This window comes from Papilio xuthus, unplaced genomic scaffold (assembly GCF_000836235.2).
Source record: "Papilio xuthus unplaced genomic scaffold, Pxut_1.1 DF825946.1, whole genome shotgun sequence".
Taxonomy (NCBI): Eukaryota; Metazoa; Arthropoda; class Insecta; order Lepidoptera; family Papilionidae; genus Papilio; species Papilio xuthus.
The window spans coordinates 16,155,087-16,161,953 of NW_013532703.1; the positions used below are offsets into that span (position 1 = coordinate 16,155,087).

Below are 6,867 nucleotides of genomic sequence, written 5' to 3' on the forward strand. Positions count from 1 at the left end.
CCACCGCGCCGCACGCCACCACCACACGACTGCCCTCCGCCGCGGTGATGCGCCGTGGAAACGACCATAGTTTCACCGACGCTGTAAATATAAGTAAAACGAATGCAAATAAGTCCATTTGCCAATCCGAAGATAACTGATTCACATATTCGACTAATTATTTCACAGACAAGGATGAAATAAACCATACGCCTTGAGGTGGGTTTTCTGACGACGATGGCGCTCATCTCGCCCTCCCCGGCCGCGGTCGCCGCCGTTACCCAGAATTCATACAACTGATGTTCCTGCAGGCCGCGCACCTCCGCCTGGTGCTCGCGTGCGCCCGCCGCCGGCAGCACCGCCGTCTGCGCCTGCTGCCCCGTCCTGCTTACCACGATTACTCCATTAACTTACTGCCAACAATCTGTTTAATCTCTTCAACTACTTTTGGTTCTCTTTCACAATATGGAAGACGATGCAAGTAGATGAGAATATTAATACAAACCTCTGCGGCCGATTGTAGACGGTGTAGTGATGGATCCTGCCGTTGCTGTGCGCCGGCGCCAGCCAACTCACTATGACGGAGCTCTCCGAATTGGCGACGGCTTTAATATCCGCCGGCGGCCCAGGTACTGCAACAATGTACTTATAAAGTCACAGTTCTGGCACACATAAAACATGCGCATATTGCAGATAGAAGTACTCGAGAGCAAATTCTAGTGCGTGTAATGTGGCAGCAATTACCGTCATCCAACGTGGCGCAATAAGTGTGCGCTGGCGGTCCAGCGCCGGCTGCAGTGCGCGCGCGCACCTGCAGCGAGTAGTTGCCTGCGCGCGCCGCGGACACCACCGCCTCGGCGCCGCCCGACCGCCGCGTCTCCGGCATGCCCTCTAGTTCGCCTTCAGAGTTCACCGCCTGCAAACATTTGTAAGCCTCATTTGTTAATTTGTTTGTAGAACTTATGCTAAAGTTAATTACCGTCACTAGCTAATTTAAATGAAAATTAAAGGAGAAAAATAAATTACTTGATAAGTAATTTCGTATCCGAGCAGCAGTCCGCCGCGCTCGGGAGGCGGCGGGGGCTCCCACCACAGCCGCAGCGACTGCGCCGACAGCGCCTCGCACCGCAACCCCTGCGGCCCCGACTCCGGCACTACCGGCGTACAAACAATATTTTGTTCTAGATCTAGGGTTGTCCCTGATGATAATGATTTGAACCTATTTGCCTGCTATGTTTATTTTTAAAACAATTTCAAAGAATAGAAGAGACTTTATTTAGTTCGACTAACCGTCTTCTAGAGTGGCGGCACCGAGGGGTGCGGAGAGCGGGCCCGCGCCGACCGCGTTGTAGGCTTGCAGGCGCAGCTCGTAGCGCGCGTGCGGCCGCAAAGCGCCGAGGCGCGCGCGCGAGCTGCGCCAGCCAGGCACGGTGAGCGCGTGTGACGCGTTGTCGCCGCGCCACCACACCGCGTAGCCCAGCAGCTCGCCGTTCCACGACTCTTGCGGAGGCGCCTGTACCAGATTATATCACGTGTCATCATCATCATGCAAAGTTTTGGACAATTTCTATTTAATGGGAGGGAGTAAACGGTTAGAAGTAATATGTTTAGGAATACGTTATCCTTGCGTTAAAATTGTTCACACACAACAGTAAGAAATGTTCATATATGACGTGTTACCTGCCATTTGACAAGCAGCTCGCCGGGAGAGTCCGCTTGTATTTCAATGTTGTGAGGAGGCTCGGAGGGCTCTGAAACAGTATTTTCATATAATAAATTCGGTAAAGTAAATTTAGTAGTATAAGAAAGGCAAGGTAAGGTCATATCCCTTTATGATTACCCAGAAAACATAGGTCTAAGGACAGTTCCGATATAATTTTAATTTTTTGCTCTTTGCGCAATAAAAAAAGTAAAACGTCGCGACACGTAGTAGAACGATAGCTTGACATTTTCGTTTTGCGTCTAATCTGGGGTCTCATGGTGGTATCAGTAATAATTATAATATGTAATATACTCCTATTAAATATTAACAGAGAGAGACCTTCCTCCAAGGTATGCACGATGACGGGGTCGGAGAAGTCGCTGTCGCCGATGTCGTTGACGGCGGCGAGGCGCAGCGCGTACGCGGTGGCCGGTCGCAAACCCTCCACTGAGAACTCGAGCACTACGTCTCCCTCCGCTTCCCCCTTTTCTTCTGTCGAATCCTGCCTGTTAATGTCATTGTTTTATTTCTTTGACAAGCATGGCACAAAATATTTATTCCACGTTATATTTCAATAAAATAAAATATTTTTACCTCTGATGCACTAAATCCGGTGGTATCTCCCGAGTGGGCGCATCTGTCCAGTCAGCATGCTGCGGGCGCGGCCCTGCGAGCTGGGTGGCGTGCTGCGTGGCGCCCACGACGCGGTACTGCAGGCGGTGGGCGCGCAGGCGGGCGTTGCCGTCGTAACCGCGGCGCCACGCCAGTCGCGCCGCACGGGCCGCCCGCCACACCACGCGTAGACCGCGCGGCGCCTCCGGGAACTCTGACAACACACCACCGCCATATATTACATAGCCGCAATATATTACACTACGTAAAAGATTTGTCAGTTATCCCCGCCCTTGGACTTCCATTTTCTGTGAATCGGAGCATTAGCTGACACATGATTAAATAATACATTGGTAGGTTTAGTGGAAAATACATGAATATCTTAATATATAACACCAACCTTGAACTGCGAGATAGATAAGCAGCTCGTCGCGGCCGTAGGCATTCTCGGCGCGACAGCGGTATACGCCGGAGTCACGGCGCTCCGCGTGCGCGATGCTCAGCGTTGAGCTGGCGCCGCTCTCCGACCGCTTCTCCGACACTGACACTCTGACGATACAAACAATCAAACAGAAATAATTACAGTGACATTATCTTTGTCACCCATTTATAACTTTTTGTTGAGTTGCATAAAATTGGATTTCTTTTAATAATTTTCGAATGCTGAAAATGTATGTATAACCTGTATGTGGAAAGGTCGAGGCGCTGCGTGTTGTGGGTCCAGTGCAGCTGTATGGGCGGGTCGCCGCGCGCCGCGCACACTAGCGCCGCGCCCGCCGTGCGCCGCACTGACATGTTGCGTGACGAGAACTCGAAGTGCGCCGGCTCTGATATACCACATTGTAGATACAGATTCAAATATATCCCTTGCTGCATCTTTTGAGATGAAATATGGAACAATAAATGTGTCATTACCATTCACGGAGACGGTGATGACCTTGGAGAGCCCCCTGCCGACGCCGTTGTCCGCGCGGCACATGTAGCGGCCCTCGTGCGCGCGCGCTGCCGTCGCCGCGCTTAGAGAGCCGTTGCGCAGCACGAGCAGCGGCGCCGGCTCCAGCTGCGACAGCGGGCGGAACTCGCCGCCGCCTGACCATACTGATTTTAGCAATTTATCCATCCCTATTCAAACGCATAGCTAAAGAGCCAAAGAGTAAACGTAACAGCTTTATTGATAATTTGTTAGGATTTAAAGTTAAACCATCACGATGCCATATTTTCGTACCTTGGGCCTTCAGCCATGCAATCTGTGGCTCAGGATAGCCCTTGGTGGAGCAATGCACAATGATTTGAGTGCCCAACAGGACTGATGCATCTTGAGGCTCGAACACCCATGATGGAGCGACTGAAATTTTAAAATAGTGAAGGTGGTAATAACACGTAAAATACGCGCTAGCCATAGAGTTTTTTAAAGCTAAGCCCTAAATGGGTTATAGTATCTTCGTGGCAGAAGCGACAAGACCGAGATTTAAAAATGGTTAAGATAATAAGATATAAGAAACCTTTAACAGCCAGACGCGCCGTGTGATTGACCTCGGCGGCGGTGTTGGTGGCTACGCACGTGTATTCACCGCTGTGCTGTGACGTCACGTGCGAGAATATCAGAAAGCTAAACTCGTCCAGGGACTTCTCTTGTACCTGACAATGCATGCGGCTATTAAACTCAAGTTATTTATCTAACAATCACGTGAAGCACAGTTAAACTGTTCAATTTGTCTTGTAAACTATACCTGCAAGTTGGAAGGTATGTGCTGCCCGTCCTTGAGCCAGGAAAAGTAGACGGGTTTGTCCCCGGACGTGATGCCGCACAACACCTGCACCGAACTGCCCTCCACCAGGTCCGCCGGGAACGAGAAGCCCGCTATCTTAGGAGGATCTACAATTGTATAACTACTGTAAATCTCCGCCAAATGATAATAAAATGAAATTTCGAACTTTAAACTATGAAAATGTTTGTTTCATGTTCATGCATTTCTATATTTTAAAGTACTACTTTGTGGCCTGCGTACTGCACTGGCTATGTTATTGAATTTATGAGTGCATTTGTAAAGAAATGAATGAATCTAATTTTGTTTAAATGCAACTTTTCCCGCTCACTTCTAACGAAGATCTGCACGTCCTTTTGCGCATAGTGTCCAGAGGGCGCGGTGACCCGGCAGGAGTAGAGACCGGCGTCGGAGGGCTCGGCCGGCCACAGGCGCAGCGCACCCCCCGCACCAGTCGCGCGTCCGCCGCCCAACTCTCCGCCGGCACCGTCTCCCCCGCGCTGCCACCGGATCTCGCTAAATGCCATAAGACAAGCTTAAGGACTAGAATGATATGTCACTACGTACGTAACTATACATGTCGTTTTACAATAAAGATTAACATAGCTGTTAAATTCATAATTAGTATAAAGAAACTTATAATCTTTCTAAACAAATGCACCTCCATCAACCTGATTGGAAATCCGGAGTAGGGGCAGTAGACAGTCGCGTTGACGCCAGCCACGACGCGCAGCGGCCCGATGCTGCGGATTGACGGCGCCCCTGCCGAGCGCAACGACCACACATACAAATATTGTTGTTAGAGACATGATCACATATGATCACTCAGATGTATTGATCGGCTTCTGATCTATATTAGGTATTGTTAAAATGAAATCTGAAGTATTGACGAACCGTAAACATTGAGCCTAGTGGAATGCTCTGCGGCGCCACGCGAATTGTGCGCGCGGCAGGTATAACGGCCTCCGTCCGCCGCGCGCACAGACGTTATGTTCAGGTAGCTCACCACGTCCCCGTTCGGCCTCATGAACTGGCTGATGCTCCTGAAGCACAAACAAATTTCATTCATTAATATACCCAAATTTCGGTTTCGTGAGGTTTCGTAGAGAAAAAAACTGGCTAACCTCTGGGGGGTGTTGAGTTCCTCTATGGGCTGTCCGTCGAGCAGCCAGGTAAAGCGCGGTGGCGGCGCACCCGAGGCGGCGCAGTGCAACGCCAGCGCGGGCCCCGGGTGCAGCGCCTGCTCTATGAATGTGTAGTGTAGCTCCGGCGCCGTGTCTGAAACGTTCAATGACAAAAATTGTAATTTCATGATTTTAACGACACTATTTTAACGTAAGCTATGGTTATAGACCGAGCACATTAGAAATTGAAACGTTTCGCCTAAGGAATGTAACATCATCTGGAGTTTATGAATTCTTCGCAGTTAACATTACTATCATAAACTACTAAAACCATTACGAGCGCTATAACAAACGGTAAATGGTCAATTCCCAGCCCAGTGATGAAGAAAGCAGCATATATCTTGGTACAACTGCCTTCATGATGTGTCGTCGTTAGGAGGGCAATATTCCTCATGTTAATGGCGCAGCGCACGCGTGACCGGTGACAAACGGCCTGCCATACATCGGCCTCCGCCGCGCCGGTCGCTTTGTTTATGTGGCGGCGGCGACATTTGCGCACGTTGATTGGATTCTGTTTTGCCTTTTCCGATACTGATTTATAGCCTTCGATTGTCGCGCTCGCTCTCTGGGAATTTTTTGCCATGCTTTTATTATCGACGCGTCTTGCTCCTCGCCTCTGCCGTGTCGTATATAACGAAGAGAGGAGCGAGATATTTATACTTTATAATTTTTCAATTACTAAGATGTAAAAACACGCCAACGAGTTTATTCCCCTTTTGCAGTGACCCAGTATGATAGGCACCAGCTACTTACTAATATTAGACGCAGCAGTGTCTTAGGTCAAGAAGTCGTTTATTGTAAATGTGAAAAAATAATTGGAAGTACATATGTAATTAAAAAAATAAGGGAATTTTTCTGTCAAATTGTAAAAACGTAACATTTATGTTATATTTGATTTCTTGTAAATAAATGAAACGCAAAAAAGTCAAAGTTGTAGTAACGATGCATTAGTATAAATAGATAAGCAATATTCTATAACTTGGACCGTAGAAGGTCTGGCGACTTGCCCGGCTGTCATCCACAAATCTGAAAGATTTACAGTTCTTCCCCTTCTCCAAATTTATTTTACAAAATTGTAATATTTCAGTGTGAAAATTTGTTTTCCAAAAGAGCGTTCGTCAGTACTTTTTTTTTGGCGATTCAAACTCAACCATGAAAATATAACGAGTACGACAATTACATTTTTTTATAAACACACGTATATGTGAGAGGAAAGTCACGACAGAAATGTCATCTATTATCTCCGTGACATTATGTTACTAATATTTTATATGCGAAAGTTTGGATGTTTAGATGAATGTTTATTAGAAGATATATCCAGAATGGCTCAATGAATCTCGTTCAAATTTGGCATAAAGTCATAGTCTGGAAAAGTTTTTTTAATTCCACGCGGACCGAGTCGCGGGCTTAAGATAATCTCTGAATAAATTATATCATTTTACAACTTGACTTCTAAATGACTATGACAATACAAGGAATAACGCCCATTTCTCGCTTGATGGGTTATGTTGCAGCTGTATCATTAACGAGTGTATTTTATCAACATTCAATTAATATAGCGCGGTGCACGAGCTGCGCCCGATTTTAATAGATTTCGGTAACGCAACGCTCCTCACTGCCCCAT

General features: G+C 47.7%; 1 long non-coding RNA gene across 1 annotated transcript; it reads right to left on the reverse strand.

Moving 5' to 3' along the window:
• Positions 1-1,679: 1,679 nt before the first annotated feature.
• Positions 1,680-2,355, reverse strand: LOC106124258 (uncharacterized). Its single transcript, XR_001228200.1, has 3 exons — positions 2,276-2,355; positions 2,021-2,187; positions 1,680-1,730 (listed from the first exon to the last, which is right to left on the reverse strand). It is a non-coding gene; the product is annotated as an uncharacterized LOC106124258 (long non-coding RNA).
• Between the last annotated feature and the right edge of the window lie 4,512 nt (positions 2,356-6,867).